The sequence below is a fragment of the Pongo abelii genome, chromosome 7 (genome assembly GCF_028885655.2).
Source record: "Pongo abelii isolate AG06213 chromosome 7, NHGRI_mPonAbe1-v2.0_pri, whole genome shotgun sequence".
Classification (NCBI taxonomy): domain Eukaryota; kingdom Metazoa; phylum Chordata; class Mammalia; order Primates; family Hominidae; genus Pongo; species Pongo abelii.
Window position 1 is genome coordinate 66,627,254 of NC_071992.2, and position 18,913 is coordinate 66,646,166.

The following is an 18,913-nucleotide window of genomic DNA, read 5'->3' on the forward strand; positions in this document are numbered from 1 at the left end:
TTCTAAATCTGAGGTAATAAACACTATGTAACAAATTATTGACGGATTATTTATTATTCATGACAGTCCAGATGAACAGATATCTTTGCGTTTCAAATGAGTGATGTCCAGTGACAGATACACTGTCACAGATAGAAACCTTTTAAGAAAATTATTTATTTTATTTGTATTTGACATTACAAAAGGGCTTTAAAGCACCAATCCTTTTCCAGTCATTATAGGAAAGCCTCACACACGTACATGTTATATGAAAGCCTCACCCACACGAGCACGTAGACGTGCTTGACAAAACCATGGAGCTGAGCTGCATAAGAATGCTCTGTCTCAGTGTATACTGCTCAGGTGATGGTGCACCAAAATCTCACAAATCACCACTAAAGAACTTACTCAAGTAACCAAATACCACCTGCTCCCCAAAAACCTATGGAAATAAAAAATTTAATATAATAATAGTAAAGAATGCTCTGTCTTTCTGTTAGAAATAAGAATGCCTCTCTCAGTTGTTGTTTCACACCCGACAGTCAAGGTTTCTGTTGTGGGGGTGGAGGCAGGGCTAGGTAAAGAGTTAATAACATTTACCTATGGGCAAAAAAAAAACCAAAAAATTAATTAGAAAATTAGTTTTACACAATAGTGGTTGGCTATTGATATTTTTTCTCAGAAAACATTTTAATGTTTAGTCCTTTCCATTGTGAAAACCCAAAACCAAGAGTACACTTGTAGTGGCTTCTCTCCCTTAAGGTTTTAGCATTCAAACTTGCGAATTACAATTAGATTAAAAAGTTCAATACTTCAAAGGGGTTGCTGAGTTCTAAGGAGGGAATGACAAACTGTTAATTTTGTTCTCCTAATGCAGCCTTTAGTGATTTTCAAAGTGACTGTGTTTATAGAAATTATTTAAGCAGATAATAGAGCAAACCTTTTTTTTTCTGAGACAGTGTCGCTCTGTCACCCAGGCTGGAGTGCAATGGTGCAATCTCGGCTCCCTGCAACCTCTGCCCTCCCGGGTTCAAGCAATTCTCCTGCCTCAGTCTCCCGAGTAGCTGGGATTACAGGTGTCTGCCACCATGCTCAGCTAATTTTTTGTATTTTTAGTAGAGATGTGGTTTCACCATGTTGGCCAGGCTGGTCTCGAACTCCTGACCTCAGGTGATCCACCCACGTAGGCCTCCCAAAGTGCTGGGATTACAGGTATGAGCTACTGTGCCCAGCCGGAGCAAACTTTTTTTTTTTTTTGACATGGAGTCTCATTCTGTTACCCAGGCTGGAGTGCAGTGGCACAATCTCAGCTCACTGCAAACTCCGCCTCCCGGGTTCAAGCGATTCTCCTGCCTCAGTCTCCTGGGTAGCTGGGACTACAGGTGTGCCACCACACCTGGCTAATTTTTGTATTTTTAGTAGAGACGGGGGTTTCACCATGTTGGTCAGGCTAGTCTCGAACTCCTGACCTTGTGATCCACCTGGCTCGGACTCCCAAAGTGCTGGGATTACAAGCGTGAGCCACTGTGCCCAGCCAGAGCAAACTTTTAACACACTAAACAGCTATGATCATTTGTTGACCATAACTCTAATAAATGTAAAGGAAGCAAGAATACTTTTCAGAGCTTTCCCAATCAGTCAGAATACGCAGTGGCTCTCTTAGAGGGAAGCATGGGTGATAATAGGACACACTTTGCAGAGTATCATGCAAATAACATTTTTTGATGACCTACATTAATTTAGGTATTCAGCTGTGAGACTGTTACATAATTATCTCTACTTTTATTTGAAGTAACATACATGCTTGTATATTTGAAAGTTGGTCATATAGATTGGGTCATTCTTGTCACACTCACCTGAAACAGAGTCAAGAGCCAGGGGGAAAAAGCACTTAGGGCACAAAACATTGCTCCAGAACTGTAATCCACTGCAAGCTGGCTATTGAAGCTGGCTACTGTAGCCTGAAACCAGGTTTACCTAATAGCTACAGAAATAACTTGTTGCAACTCCACCAGTCACGCACAAATCAGAGCTTGCCAGCTTGCCAAAACTTTACTAGTGCCAATTAATTTTCTTTCAAAACAATATGTAACATTGCTCCTTTTTGTAAAATGCCCAAACTTCTCTTTGTTCTTCAGACACACTGAAGAGCATCTCACCTGTGTGTATGCCCCGAATTGCAATTCTTGCTTCCCAAGTAAAATGTTTTAAATTTAGAGATTTATCTCTATATTTTACATGATTTTGACATATTTGTAGTTTTTGTTTATTTTGTTTGAGATCAGATCTCGCTCTGTCACCCAGGCTGGAGTGGAGTGGCATGATATAGTTCTCACTACAGCTTCGAATTCCTGGGCTCAAGCAGTCCTTCCGGCTCATCCTCCCACGTAGCTGATACTATAGGTATGAGCCATTTTGCTTGGCTAATTTTTTTTTTTCTTTTCGTAGAGATGAGATCTTAGTATGTTGTCTAGGCTGATATCCAACTCCTGGGCCTCAAGTGATCCTCCTACCTCAACATCCCAAAGCCCTGGGATTACAGATGTGAGCCGTTCACATAGTTTTAAAAGTCAAATTGTCCTTCATCAATTTCCTGTCTCCACCTCCCTATCCCAAATCTTCCTCCTAGTTACAATCACTTTTAGCTTATTTAGCAATGTCCAATGGTCTTACTTTTAAATATCATATTTTGTGGTCATTTTTTGTTTTTTTTGAGATGGAGTCTCACTCTGTTGCCCAGGCTGCAGTGCAATGGTGCGATCTTGGCTCACTGCAACCTCCACCTCCTGGGTTCAAGTGATTCTCCTGCCTCAGCCTCCTGAGTAGCTGGAATTACAGGTGCCGGCCACCACACCTGGCTAATTTTTGTATTTTTAGTAGACATGGGGTTTCACCATGTTGGCCAGGCTGGTATCAAACCCCTGACCTCAGGTGATCCACCCTCCTTAGCCTCCCAAAGTGCTGGGATTACAGGTGTGAGCCACCACGCCTGTACTTGTTGTCATTTAAAATTTGTCTTTATTACTCATGATTTTTTACTTTCTATTATGGAAAATGAAGATTAAGCCATGTTATCCACCCACAACTTCCTTTCTCTCCAGCTTGCTATTATATGGTTTTATGGGACTTTGCATTCAGCATGATTAGCAAGTTCAGAGGAAAGCATGCTTTTTGGCAGCCACCTTCCCTAATCCTCCAGCATGCAATCTGGCCCTATCTAACTCTAGGCCTCTTTTCTAGTATCCCTGGTACCCTGTGCTCCAGGCACAAAGGGCGGTTTACCCCTCTGAGTGCACCCCGGGGCCTCAAATATTTTTCTCACCCAGGGCCAGCTGTACCTGCCTCTGCACCTTGCAGACCCCTCACCCCTTCAAGCCTCACCTCTTCAGAAGCCTTCCCCACCTGGCCAAGCAGAGGCTGCCACTCCCTCGCTGCACTCCCATGACACCATCCTAGTACCTCTGCCACAGCCGTTATTGGGTTAAAGAAGATTAGCGGCAAAATGGATCATTTAAGATTGTTTTCATCCTGTCATGTTTTTCCAAACCAGAGGTGGAAGGGACAAGACTAAAAGCTGAAGAGACTAGAAGTAGAAAAACTAGCCTTATTTTATTTGTTTTTTTTTTTTTTGTAAGACTGAGGGAAATGCAAGCAGTATTCCTAGGGTCTCCATGCACATGTAGAGAGTCTGGGAAACATGTCTTAAGTCCATGGGGTGCATGGCTGGTGCCTTCCCTCCTGATGTCCCCAGCAGTCACCGTGGGCCAGTAGGCTTGACTCCTGAGCGAGCATCTGGTGTCCTCGTGAGACTCAGCTCCAGGAGCCCCAAGGGGAACCTGCTTGCTATCACACACCTTAGTGGCTTCTTTCCCTTCCTGTTTCATTTCTCCACCCTCTACCGGTAGAGTTTCCGGGAATCAACTCCCAAATCATTGACTTACATAATCCTTTTTTCAGAGTCTGGTCCTGGGAGAACCTAAGAAAGGACTTGACTCATTTCAAAATTACTTAAGGTTGCATGCACTATGCCCGGACCGACCTCACTAGGGTCAGGATCTGAATGTGCCTTCCTTTCCTGCCAGATGGGTGGCAAAGGCCTTATATTATTGATCTGACTCTTAACAGATTCTTTGTGAAATGAATAAATGTATGGATGAATGAAAGATGTCCTATAGGAGCCATAAGATAATATAAGGGATTTCTAAAATTCAACAAGTTAGATTCCCGATTGCTTCTCTATTTCAGCAAACACATCCACTCTTCAGGAACTGGCTCATCTTAAGGAGTGAATAGGCTCATTAAATTTTTAGTGACATTCACACTCCCTTAATGAGTTGTTTTTTCCCAACTTACATAGAATATTATTGGCTTTAAATATATTTTCACTATTTAAAAATAATAATAGTGTTTCAGCAGAGGAATTTTTAATTCAGAGTTTAATGATCCTAGAGACTCATTGCTTTGCTTTCTTGAAATACAGAACCAAAACATTTTCATCTCATCCTAAATCACTTTTATGAAGCTAATTTTCTCCACCACTGAATTTAGAGGAAATCCTCTTAATTTGGAGCCAGACATTACGTAAGATGTGTGGTCTTAAATATATAAGTAAATATTAAAATAACATATTTTCTATATTATGGAGGATATTTAAATTGATATTTTAAAGAATCAATATACAGGAGCTGAAAGGAATAAGTGTTATTTTTAGGTTGTCAGGAATCAGGTTTAAGATATTAAAAAAATATATAATATATATATACACATATTCAGCCAATGATGGTTGATACCTTTCATATCACATGCATAGTTGGAAGGCATTATAATTTGGTGGCATCCAAAGCAAATGTTATTTGTCCTTTCTCTATCACTGCATGTGAGCACAGCTTCAGGGATAGCACACTTCATACTTTTTAACTCACATTCATGTGCTGCTAGGGTTTTGCTATAGGTGGAATATTTGTGTCTCTCCAAAATTCATATATTGAAGCTGGCTCAATACCAAATGTGACAGTATTTGGAGGTGAGGATTTGGGGAGGTAATTAGATCATCATGGTGGAGCCCTTATGAATGGGATTAGTTTCTTTATATAAGAGACACATGGGAAACGATCTCTCTTTCCATGAACTGAGGACACAGTGAGAAGGTGGCCATCTGCAAACCAGAAGGAGAACCTGAGCTAGCAACTAAATAGGCCAGCACCTAGGTCTTGGACTTTCCTGCCTCCAGAACTTTGAGAAATAAATATTTGTTGTTTAAAACCTACCAAGTCTGTGGTGTTTTTTAAATAGCAGCCTGAGTTGAATAGCAGGTTTCCAAGAGTGAACTTTCACATGAGGCTCACAGGAGGGCTCAGGAGGATTTGGCGGTGGGGATGGGGGTTGGGTCTCAGAAGACCATCTTGTCCCTGACAGTCCAGCATTTGGTGAGTGACACTGGTCAGGTCACTTTTCTGGGCCTAAGAATTTCCAACTCATAGAGAAATGGTACGGTCTGCCCTTCACACTCTCTGAAATAGTGTGAGGACGAGATGAAACACTGATATGAAAAATGCCTTAAAATCCGTAAAAACTCATACATGAGTAAAGGTTTTGTTTATTCTAAGATTAATGTCTGCCATTTCTATCTTATGGAGGGAGAGACAATGAAATATTTTAGGTGTAAGGTGAAGGAAGAAGAGAGATAAGTGAATACACACCTTATTGTATTGATTGGATGTCAAATCAACAGACACAGATTTTTCCCTTTAATTTCCACTGCTCAACCTCTCAGGTTCCTAGTTTTCTCCTACCTAACATAAAGGTTTGGAATGGTTTCTAAATTCTTTTGAGATACTATGAGGAAAGTTTTCTACTAAATTTATGGATCACTTTTAGAAGGAATTTACTAAATATATGCTGTGGTTCCTTTGGAAAAAGTCCGTACTACAAAATTATGTTTATTTAGAATTAAAATTCCATTTTGGAATGTAAGCCCTTCTCATTTCTATCACACCTCAGTCATTTCTGTCATGAACAGTAGGCACCCCCATAAAGCCTACATAATTTTCTAGGCTGACAACGACTCGCTTCTTGACCAAACTCTAGTCAGGCTCCTCTGAGCCCTTTTCTTGACCAGGCCTCAACCTCAAACTTTGCCTATGAAAACTTGAAAACTGTAGACTCTCAGCACAGATGAGTTTGCCCACCTTCTGCACTAAGAGATTGAATAAACAGTCACATAGTTTCTAACAGCTCAAGGCCATGCCCCTAGAATGATGACTCCAAACCCCGTAAGTTTTCGCCTGGAAAAGCTCAAGGCTTCCAAAACAATTCACTGTGTGTTCCAGCTAAAACCTGCTCGTCTTCTAGGCTCTGTGGGAGGGTACGACCCTGTCTTCCATGAGCACCAGTTAGCAAACCCAGATGGCCTAGGCACTTGGACCAGCCCCTGACTGATTTTTGTATTTTTTAACTTCTCTGACTCTACTGAGCCCCCACTGGCCCTCTTCCTACTCCCTCATTCTCCTTTTATAACACAAAGTCACCTCTGCACAAATCTGTGTTAAGTTCAGTTCATTCTGGACTCTTTTCCGTATTGCAACAGTTATTCCTGGTTAAACGCTGTCCTTACCACCTGAACTAGTGTCCTGCTTTGTTTATCTCTTGACAAGGCCCAGTGCAAAATGAAAATACAGGTCCCATGTTCAAAAAGCATGAAAAAGTGTTATTACAGGTACTAAAATATAAAGTTTTTTTCTCTTCATCTAACATCTATTTCTGAACTGGTTTTTGTCTCTGTTTTCATTTTGTTGTTTAATATTAAGTAAAGAAGATTTAAAATTTTAAATATTAGCATGAAGTTTCTCATTCATCTTTATACTGTACAATGCCATTTTTAAATGTAGGTGTAAAGCATTTAACTCTTATCACAGAAAATGCATAAGTTATACTTGTACATGTCTATGCATTTCATTTTTAAGAGAATAGTGAAAATACTTGTGATCTGAGAGACCAAAATAGATGCCCCATTGTCAACTAAGATGAACTCTAAAGTTAAGGAAAGAAAAGTTACCTATGGGTCCAGGGTTCAGGGCAGCTGGCATGGCAACTCCCTAAATTTCTACAGCTACAAGAAAAACCATGGTCTTGCTAAATTTGCTAAGAATAGGAGCTATTAAACAAATTATCACATTCCTCCTAACTTTGATTTATAACTCAGATCACTGCAACTCTGTACAGAGGACTGACCTTACAAATACTCTTTTCTGACAAGCAACTGCAGACCTTAAGCTAGTTTCAGCAGCTTATAGAAACTGCACACAAACTGTCCCTGTGTCTTGTAGTTCACCTTTTGATGTAAAGAACCAAATTCCATCTGATTTGTTTGTTTGTCTGTTTTTGACGTGGAGTCTTGCTCTGTCACCCAGACTGGAGTGCAGTGTCAGGATCTTGGCTCACTGCAACCTCTGCCTCATGGATTCAAGCGATTCTCCTGCCTCAGCCTCCCGACTAGCTGGGATTACAGGCACCCGCCACCATGCCCGGCTATTTTTTTTGTATTTTTAGTAGAGACAGTGTTTCACCACATTGGTCACGCTGGCCTCAAACTCCTGACCTCAAGTGATCCACCCACCTTGGCCTCCTAAAGTGCTGGGATTACAGGTATGAGCCACTGCAGCTGGTCCCACCTCGTTTTGATGCTAAAACCCCACTCCAAAGTAAACATGGGATGTACATTACATATATGTTTACCCATTGCATATGTGCTTGGCTCCCCTAATAAGTATGTCTAGCTTTCCCCCTCAACATGCTGAATCCATAGGACTCTATTATGTAACACAGACCTTGCAGGGCATAAAACCCAAGCTGCCCTTTCCCTCTTCAAAGAGAGCACCTTCGATCCTTGCTACAAACTGTCTTTTCCTGATTTGCAAATTGATTGCACCAAAAAAGCTCTCCTTTCTACTGTTTAGCAATTCTGGTGGTCTTTTGGAGGACACATTGCACAAAGTAACTTTCTATTTTGGTTCTTGATATGTGCACATTCTACCAATGCTCTCTGCCTTTGGCTTAGCAACAAGTAAGGGAGAACTGAAAGGTAAAAGTACTCTGTGTTGCCCCTTTTCCCTTTTCTTCCCATCACTATCTTCAGCGAATACAGGGAAGAATGTAAGCAGGAATGAATATGAGAGGACTCCTTGGTGGTTCATATTTCTTATCACACTTTCTGCCTTCTACTGGCAAGTTCTGGCTTGCAGGGAAAGCCTGTCCTCTCTTGGCAGTCTGCCATAGACTTTATTTTTATTTTATTTTATTTTTTTGAGACAGAGTCTTCCTGTCACCCATGCTGGAGTGCAGTGGCGTGATCATGGCTCACTGCAACCTGTGCCTCCTGGGTTCAAGGGATTCTTCTGCCTGAGCCTCCTGGGTAGCTGGGACTACAGGGACATGCCACCATGCCTGGCTAATTTTTCTGTATTTAGTAGAGACGGGATTTCACTGTGTTGGCCATGCTGGTCTCAAACTCTTGACCTTGAGTAATCTGCCCTCCTCGGCCTCCGAAAGTGTGGGATTACAGGCTTGAGCCACCGCGGCTGGCTGATAGAGTTTAGGCACTCACCTGGTCCTCACTTTGAATCTCTCTGAACTCCAGTGTGGCCCAGGTCCATTGGAATTCTGTTGTCATGGGGCGTCAGTGGGCTCTATGTATCAATGAGGCTACAAGTAGAGGCCCTGATCTCCTGTGCTCATGCACAGGCTCCGTTGTCCCATTGCACCTCACTGACAAAGCACAAGTTCAGAGATAAAATTATTAAGAATTTTAAACCAGTAACAGCAGAAAATTTAGCCAACCATGGGTGCTTCTGAGAGCCAGGCCACACGTGACTGCAAAGGTTGTGCAGTAAGCCGGTGCTAGCTCCCATTGCACCAATTGTTCACCGTGTCCTCAAGACTGCATGACTGATTACAACTGTTCACTGGTTTCCTCTTCTGCTTAGAATACCCTCTGCTCTCTTCTCTAAGTGGCTAATTCATTCTAAACTGGCAACTCTACCCAAGAGATCATTCTTGATTTGTGCAGGTGGACTTACTAGTTATTTCTCCTTTGTTCCAATAGCATTTAGATTATTTGCCAATGATCACCTTCATCATTTACAACACTGTGAAGACCTGTGCATTTATACACAAGAATAAACAAGAGTCCAGGCAAGGTTTTACTTATCATTATCTTTTCCCTTCTCCCTCCACCCACTGACTGCATACAGTAGGAACTCCAATGTTGGCTGAATAATAGGCTAAGTCTTTAAAATGACAAGAAACACTAGTAAGCATGAGTATAAATTACAATCTTAGGATCATTTGACTCCAAATAGTCCTAATTTTCAATCTTTCATTTAGCAAACATTTATCAGGCTCTATTGTAGGCCCTCTATAGAGGAGAGAAGGACAGAGGCAAATCCCTGTCTCCTGGAGCTTATGCTTCTAGTGAGGCGGGGTGTGATGGTAAGCTTTCAGCAGTAGGTAATTGTGTGATGTGAGCTCAGTTAATGCTACCAAGAGAAAGGAAAGATGGTCAAAGGATTGAGGGTGGCAGGTGCTGTTAAGACAGGGCTGTAAAGGAGGCATCTGAGGGCAGGCGGGAAGAAGTGGGGCGAACATATGCTCACCTTCTGGGGGAGAACACCCAGGCAGGCACCTGGGAGCAGGGACATGGTAGATATACTTGAGGAGGAGCAAAAGGCTGAGCATGAAACTTTAAAGAGAAACAGTATGTTTGCACAGCTTCCAAAATATTTTCTCCTCACTATGGTACTTTTAATATAGATCCATACACAATTTGATACTTCTCCCTCCAGGGGTGAAGCTTGACTCTCCTCCCCTTGACTGCAGACTGGCTTCTAACAAATGGGGCACAGAAAGGGAAAAAGAGCATCTTCACAGTGGAGAAACCTGCCATTTCCCCTCAGGACTTGGAAGATAATGTTCATCGCTTAATAGCAACTTAACGGGCAGTAAGGATTCTGCTGCCAATTTGGTTCTCATTCCCCCAGCTTCTATCTGAATGCTGTTAACAGTTTCATTTGTCCTTTGGGTTCTTTTATTTTATCAGGATATGCACAGGTGTTGGTCTGGGACTACTTACCCAAGTGGTATCTGATTAGTGATATTAGTTTGGACGTTTTTCCCCTCCAAATTTCTTGTTGAAATTTGATGCCCAGTATTGGAGGCTGGGCTGAATGGAAGGTGGTTGAGTCATGTGGGGAGATTCTTCCTTCAATGGCTTGGTGCTGTCCCTGCAGCAAGGAGTGAGTTCTCTCTCTATTAGTTCATGTGAGAGCTAGTTGTTTAAAAGAACATGGCACCTTCCCCTCTGTCTTGCCATGTGACATGCCAGGTCCCCTTCTGCTTCTGCCATGGGTGGAAGCTTCCTGAAACCCTCACCAGAAGCAGATGCTGAAGCCATGCTCCTTGTCCAACCTGCAGAGCCATGAGCCAAATAAATATTTTTATTAATTACCAGCCTCAGGCGTTCCTTTATAGCAGCACAAAATGGATCAATACAATTAGCAATTCGAATTTAAAGATGTATGTTTCAGCCCAGTGCGGTGTCTCACACCTGTAACCCCAGCATTTTGGGAGGCTGAGATGTGAGGATTGCTTGAGTCCAGGAGTTCAAGACTAGCCTGGGTGACATAGCAAGTTCTCATCTCTACTAAAATTCAAAAAAATTTGCTGAGTGTGGTGTGCATACCTGTAGCCTCAGCTACTTAGGGGGTTGAGGCAAGCAGATCACTTGAACCTGGGTAGTAGAAGATGTGGTGAGCTGTAATCCCACCATTACATTGCAGCCTGAGGAACAGAGCAAGACCAAAAAAAAAAAAAAAAAAAAAAAAGGACTCGTGTGGGGGAAATATTATTCTTGATTTCTTTCCCTCTATTATTTCATTTGTTTTATCCTTCTAGGACTCCTGCTAAAAGCATGTTAGAGTTTGTGGATTTATCCTTCCTGCCTCATAAAATGTTTTCTAATATTATCCATCTCTTTATCTTTCTCTTTTATGTTCTTGGAGAAATTTTGACTTTGTCTTTTGACTCTGTATTTTAGATTATTAATTTATTTTAATCGTGTCTATTTTTTAAAACATGGCTGTTCTAATTTTTAAAAAATTTTTGCAATTGCATTTAAAACCATTTAAAAAGTCATGTTTATTAAGTGAAACTTACACAGAATAAAATTTACCCTTTTTAGGGTATAGTTCTATGAATTTTGACAAAGGCATAGGCTCGTGGAACCATCACCACAATTAAGATATGGAATAATTCCATTTCCCTAAATTACAATCACATTTTAAATTATTGTTTTGGTTCCTTTTTCTATACAAAGTTGTTCTTTTAGCAAAGCGGGAGGCATCTCACCACCCAACTTCAAACTATACTACAAGGCTACAGTAACCAAAATAGCATGGAATTGGTACAAAAAAGACACATAGACCAATGGAACAGAGTAAAGAACTCAGAAATAAGACTGCACATCTACAACCATCTGATCTTTGACAAACCTGACCTGAAAAAACAAACAATGGGGGAAAGGATTCCTATTTAATAAATGGTGCTGGGAGAACTGGCTATTAATATGCAGGAAATTGAAACTGGACCCCTTCAATACACATATAAAAATTAACTCAAGGTGGATTAAAGACTTAATGTAAAACCTAAAACTATAAAAACCCTAGAAGAAAATCTCGACAGTACCATTCAGGACATAAGCATGGGCAAATATTTCATGACAAAAACACCAAAAGCAATTGTGACAAAAGCAAAAATTGACAAATGGGCTCTAATTGAACTAAAGAGCTTCTGCGCAGCAAAAGGAACTATCATCAGAGTGAACAGACAACCTACAGAATGGGAGGAAATTTTTGCCATCTATCCATCTGACAAGGGTCTAATATCTGGAGTGCACAAGGAACTTAAACAAATTTAAAGAAAAAAACAACCCCATTAAAAAGTGGGCAAAGGACATGAACAGGCATTTCACAAGAGAAGACATAAATGCAGCCAACAAACATATGAAAACAAGCTCAACATCACTGATTATTACAGAAGTGCAAATCAAAACTACAATTAGAAACAATCTCGTGCAAATCATAATGACTATTATTAAAAAGTCAAGGATCAACAGATGTTGGTGAGGTTGCAAAGAAAAGGTAATGCTTTTACACTGTTGGTGGGAGTGTAAATTAGTTCAACCTTTGTGGAAGACCATGTGGCAATTCCTCAAAGATCTAGAAGCAGCATTTGACCCAGCAATCCCATTATGGTTATATACCCAAAGGAATATAAATCATTCCAATATAAAGATACATGCACACATATGTTCACTACAGCACTATTCACAATAGTAAAGACATGGAATCAACCCAAATGTCCATCAATGATAGGCTAGATAAAGAAAATGCAGTATATATACACCATGGAATACTATGAAGCCATAAAAAGGAAGAAGATCATGTCCTTTGCAGGGACATGGATGGAGCTGGAAGCTGTTATTCTCAGCAAACAAATGCAGGAACAGAAAACCAAACACCACATGTTCTCACTTATAAGTGGGAGCTGAACGATGAGAACACATGGACACATGGGGAGGAACAACAGACACTGGGACTTGCTGGGGGTCTGGGGTAGGGAGAGCATCAGGAAGAATAGCTAGTGGATGCTGGGCTTAATAGCTAGGTAGGTGATGGGTTGATCTGTGCAGCAAGCCACCATGGCATACATTTATGTATGTAACAAACCTGCACATCCTGCACATGCTGCAAGTGTACCCTGGAACTTAAAATGAAACTTGAAGAAAAAAAAAGTTAAAAAAAGAAAGCTTTTTTTTTAGAACAAATTAATTTTGTTCTAAAATATTTTCTGTTTCCTGAATTATTTTAGACTTTTCAGAATCAATTGCTCTGTCTGGTGATTCTCTGCCCTCCCCCACAGATTGCTGATGAGGATTTCTCGGCAATTCGTCACAGGTCCCTTTCTCTCTCCAGCAAGTCTCTCGCTTGAGTGAGAGCTGCATGCATGCAGGATCTGTGGAGGCGTGTGCCACCCGTAAGGGGAGCAGGCTGTGTGCACGGCAGGCTTTACTTTAGGGCCAGTGGGCACGATGCAGTCAGGTGGACTGAGGTTCCCAAAGGCAGCAAAGGAAAGCCGCCTTCACCTTGGTTGTGGACTTCCACTCTGGGTGAAAGTTCCTTTCTTTATTCTTTTATGCTTGTCATGAAGGGCCAGAGGTTCTTGAGACACACGTTCCCTCTCTCAGGTATCTACTCCCCATTAGAAACCTTCCGGAGACAGTAGTTCTCTTTCTTCTGATGGCGTGTTTCAGCTGGAAAGCGCTTATTGAGACCCACTGCTGATTGCTACTGTTGTCTCTGTGTGTGTGTTGTGGAGGTGGATCTGGGGGCAATCGGTCCACCTGCTCCACAGGAGGTATCACGGCCCAGATCCCTTGGCCTCGCCTCGGGGCTTAAGGTTCCCTGCAGTGCGCGCCTTTGGCTTGCACTATGGTTTCCTTTACACACCTCAATCTGTCCTCCAGGAATTGCTCAAAAGTTCTCTTCCATTCATACCTATTCCCTGTTTCCCAGCACTGTTGTGGATTTCTTGTTTCCATCCTTCTTTTTTTTCTTTTGGCCTCTCTCTGTCCTTCCCTTCTTCCCTCTCTGCCTCTCTCCCTTCTTTCCTCAGTTCCTTCTTCTTGTGTGTTGCGTCATTTTTAAGGGATTTGTGTTTGGAAAGAAATTGGACTCTGTTCTCAGTCTACTATCTTAATCCAATCTTTATTGTTTATTTGACACTTTATTTTGTCAAAGTCAAATAAAATAAAGAGACAAATCCCTAAAATGAAAATGCTTTATTTGGGAGGAAAGAATCACAGTTCAGGGCATACACGCAGACTGGAGGGTCTTTAGTGAGTCCCAAGGAAAAAGAGGTTAGAGGTTTCATAGAAAGGAGAAATATTGCATATTGCTGTTTCAGAAATTTCATTGGCAGGTTCTGAGGAGCTGGCAAGTTCTGATTGGTGAGCGATGGCAGTGGGCAAAACTAGTCTTAGAATTATAACAGGTTGTTTCGGTAGTCATTAGATGAAACTGTTTTCAAGTTACAGCAGGCAGTTTCAGCTGCCAGGCTTGCAGAAAATTACATTTTTGGAGCAATATTTTGTGCCCTGAGTACTTTTACCCTTGGCCTCTTCATTCAATTTGTATGATAAAGAAGAATGACCCACTTTATATGATAAACTTTTGCAATTTGTATACTCATTACAGAGGCAACGTAGTATAATGGTTGAGAGAGTGTACTCTGGTATCAGACAGCCTGAGTTAGAATATCAGCTCTTTTGCATAATATCTGTGTGACCTTGGACAAGTTGCTTTATTTTTCTGTGCTTCAGTTTTATCTGTAAAATGGGATAAAAAATAGTTTCCATTTTTATCCCATTTAGTCTCATAGAATAGTCTTCTATGAGACTGTTCTCTAAGGATTAAAAGTGAATATATGTAAGTCACTTAGAACATTGCCTGGCACACATATTATTATTGTTTTATGTAATATGTTCTTAAAATTCAATGAGTTATCTCTTTAATTTTTTTTAATGTTTGGTTTTATAGATTGCACCAACAATTCATTTTATTTACTTATTCTTAAGGTAGAGCAACATTATTTGATAAAATAGTTGCACAATATATCAACAACTACAAACAACTCAAATATGTAACAATTATAGAATTAATAAGTAAACCACAGAATATATTATAAATTAAAAGGCAGACATAGAAAAATAGATTCATGAAAATTTTTGTATTAAAAAAGACAATAAAAAATAGAATAATGTTATTTTTCCATTGATTTTATATATAACTTTGAGTTCTTAAAGAATGGAATCAGAAAAGTTGTACTTTACCATTTATTAACATGGTGGATTATTATTTTAAAGGCAAAGGTAAAGAGAAGAGACACTGTGATTTATGTGACAACCATGCCAATTTTCAGGTACCTCTAAGCTCTTCCAGTCATGGTCATAGACAATGCCTGCTTTCACCGAGGCTGTCTGGAAGCAAAGCCTCCACCACCATAATTGCCACTGGGACCCACCCTAGTCTAAGGAAATGATTCCAAGACACTCTATTTTTCTTAAATGAAATAGCCCTTTGTGTCTCAACCTTTTGAAGGCGGCCCAACCCACCTATATTACAACACCACAGCTAGACTGAGATTTTCTAGCAAGATTTTTCCAATGAAGAACAAAGCTTTATTGTAGCTTAGATGACAGGACTCCAAAGAAGTCTGGAAAAGAGGAAAAAAAAGCTCATATTAAACAATAGGCAATATAATGTAAGTTAAAATAGAAATTAGGATACCATTGGTGAAAAATATTTTACGTTTTCATTTAGGGCATGTACTGGGATAGGATGGGTGAAATATTTTAGAGTGTTTATTTCCTTCTGGTATAATTTAGGATCTGAAAACCAGATATATATATGTATATATATATATATTTTTTTTTTTTTGAGATGGAGTCACTCTGTTGTCCAGGCTGGAGTACAGTGGCACGGTCTTGGCTTATTGCAACTTCCACCACCTGGGTTCAGGTGATTCTCCTGCCACAGCCTCCCAAGTACTTTGGATTACAGGCGTGAGCCACCACATCCAGCTAATTTTTTTTTTTTTGAGACGGTGTCTCACTCTGTCACCCAGGCTGGAGTGCAGTGGCATGATCTCGGCTCACTGCAAGCTCTGCCTCCCAGGTTCATGCCATTCTCCTGCCTCAGCCTCCTGAGTAGCTGGGACTACAGGTCTCCGCCACCATGCCCGGCTAATTTTTTGTATTTTTAGTAAAGACAGGGTTTCACTGTGTTAGCCAGGATGGTCTTGATCTCCTGACCTCTTGATCCGCCTGCCTCGGCCTCCCAAAGTGCTGGGATTACAGGCGTGAGCCACGGTACCTGGCCTAGCAAGGTATTTTTTTTTAAGTGTGGGCAAAACATAGAGAACTAGGGATTTGGTTAACATGGGATTTAAATAAAATACACCATTTCTCCAATTTTGACATCTAAAAATTATCTGCATTAAAATATTTTTAAAAGTGCAATCATATTCAATGCTAGTATTGCAGGAACAAAACACATTTATATACAACTTTTTTTTAGCTAGTGTGTTCTTCAGCACATACTACTATCTTTTAAAAATTAATTTGTAAACTAATCTACAAATCATGAAAATAGTGTTAAGCTTGTCATCATTAATATGTTGCTTAATCTTTGTGTTTTAAATATATAAACAAGGTGTTTACGTTAATTATTTTTCTTTTAGCACATCAAACTTAGTATAGTAATATGGATAAGCCCTGATTTGTATACCTTTTAAAACCACATTTGGAAAGATACATTACATTTCTTAACAATGTCTCGCTGATTTTTTTTTTCAGTTTTCAAATTAAGAGAAAAAATGAAATGTGATAACTGAGAAATATGAAGGAGTCTATTTACTATAAACTAGTTTACAGATTGAGTTAAAATAATGAGATGAGGAGACTTCTGGCAGACACACAGGACTTGTTTACATTTTGATTGCAGTTTAATAATTTGCTGATTGCATTATAATCACAGCAATATTGCATTTTAATCACATGCATACATTTGGTTAACTAAATTAATGCCTTTAAATCACAATTTGATTTTTGCTAATACATAACCAGTTCTTTTTCTTTCCCTGCTCCAATGAGGATAATAATCCGTGAGCATGGTTTTGGATCAATTCTTTTTGGTAAACTCCCTAGCCACATTCTGTTTCTTGCCTACTAAAGACATCATCTTTCACACAAATGCAGAATAATGAATAATGCTTCATAGAATAATGTATAATAAACTGGAAGCAAGCCTCATTTAGCATAAACCTGCAATATTTTTTGTGTGACTAAAATCCACAATTACTGGAGCAGAGAATTGCCCTGCTCCTCCCAAACTGTGTGCCTTTCCTTCATGGTGCTGAGGCCGCTTGGTCTCAAGTGGGCAAGTGGTTAGGATGAGTCCTTGTAGAACGGGGTCACAGGACAAGTCACACGACCTTTTAGAATCTGCAAACACTGTTGCAAGTTTTCAGTGTACCCCTCTCTCCATTAGTCAAGCATGGACTCATTTTTAGTAGAAAAAAATTACAAGAAGGCAGAAAATTATTCACAGTCCCACTGCCCAGATAATCTCTGTGCCATTTAAAAAATAAAACATGGGGCCAGGCACGGTGGCGGCACGGTGGCTCATGCCTGTAATCTCAACACTTTGGGAAGCTGAGGCAGGCAGATCACCTGAGGTCAGCAGTTCAAGACCAGCCTGGCCAACGTGGTGGAACCCTGTCTCTACAAAAATACAAAAATTAGCCAGGCATGATGACGGATGCCTGTAATCCAGCTACTCGGGAGGCTGAGGTGGGAGAATTGCTTGAACCCGGGAGGCAGAGGTTGCTGTGAGCAGAGATCGCGCGACTGCACTCTAGCCTGGGTGACAGAGCGAGACTCCATTTCTCAAAAACAAAAACCAACCAAACAAAAAAACACGGGAAATACATGAATGCTAGAAAATTCAAAAAGTGTACAAAATAATTTGTAGTGAAAAGTAAATCCTTTGCATTTCTTTTCACCTCATTCTCTTTCTACAAAGCCAGTGCCTTGAGGTCTTTCGAGGACATTTTTTGTGTCTTTCTAGCAGGGTGGAAGGATGATGCCCCTGGGGTGCTGGAGGCAGGGAGGCAATGGGCTCAAGCTTTTTTTTACCTCCCTAAGCTCTGGGTGTGGGATGCAGAGGCCTTGGGAACAGAGCAAAGACTGAGGACGGGTCTGACTTAGGGTGTTGGGTGGTGCAAGCATTTGGAGGGGTGGCTGGAGGGAGAAGGTGACTCAATCCACTGAGAGTCATCAGAACAGACTGGTGTGGTTTGAACCCTGAAGTAGGGACCAAGGCTGGAATCACACACCTGGAGGCACAGTGGATGAAAGGCCTCAGAGAAAACCATGAGGACAGGATGCAATAAATTGACCTGCTGGTAGGCTTCCTATGAATTTCAAAGCCAATGAGGCCAGGAAAAAAGACAGGAGAGAAACCCTGAGAAGGGACTGTAACTGGAGTTAACTTGAGAGTGATGGGGTTAAACAGAAGCAATCACATTGGCAGGCAAGATTAAATTATTTCCACCATCAGTAGAAATGTGTGTTTCAGAGCTAAGTTAACTTCTTTCTTTTTTTTTTTTTTTTGAGACAGAGTCTTGTTCTATCACCCAGGCTGGAGTGCGGTGGCACAATCCTTACTCACTGCAACCTCTGCTTCCCAGGTTCAAGCAATTATCCTGCCTCAGCCTCCCAAACAGCTGGAATTGTAGGCGTGCACCACTATGCCCAGACAATTTTTGTATTTTTAATAGAGATGGGGTTTTGCCATGTTGGCCAGGCTTGTCTCGAACTCCTGACTTCAGGTGATCTTCCCGCCTCGGCCTCCCAAAGTGCTGGGATTATAAGTGTGAGCCACCGCTCCCAGCCTAAGTTAACTTCTGTAATACAAAAACATTGTTTTAGTTATGACTTTCATTAATAACCTTGTTCTACTTGAATTTTATTACTCAATCCTTACAGCTTTAGGCAATACTATTATTTCATTTTTACAGATGAGAAAACTAAGGCTTAGACTGATGAACTGACCCAAAGTTATATAGCTAGTAAGTGATGCACCTAGGTTTTGTGTTCAGATCCCCAGAGTCCAAAGTTATTTTGCCCACTGGATCAGTCAGGGGACAGTTATAAAATAGAAACCACACCATTACTTTAGGAGAGAGAATCTACGTAACAACTGTTAACTAATAAGGAACAACTGGTGAGGTGGACACTAATTTTTCGTAGTGGCAACAACTT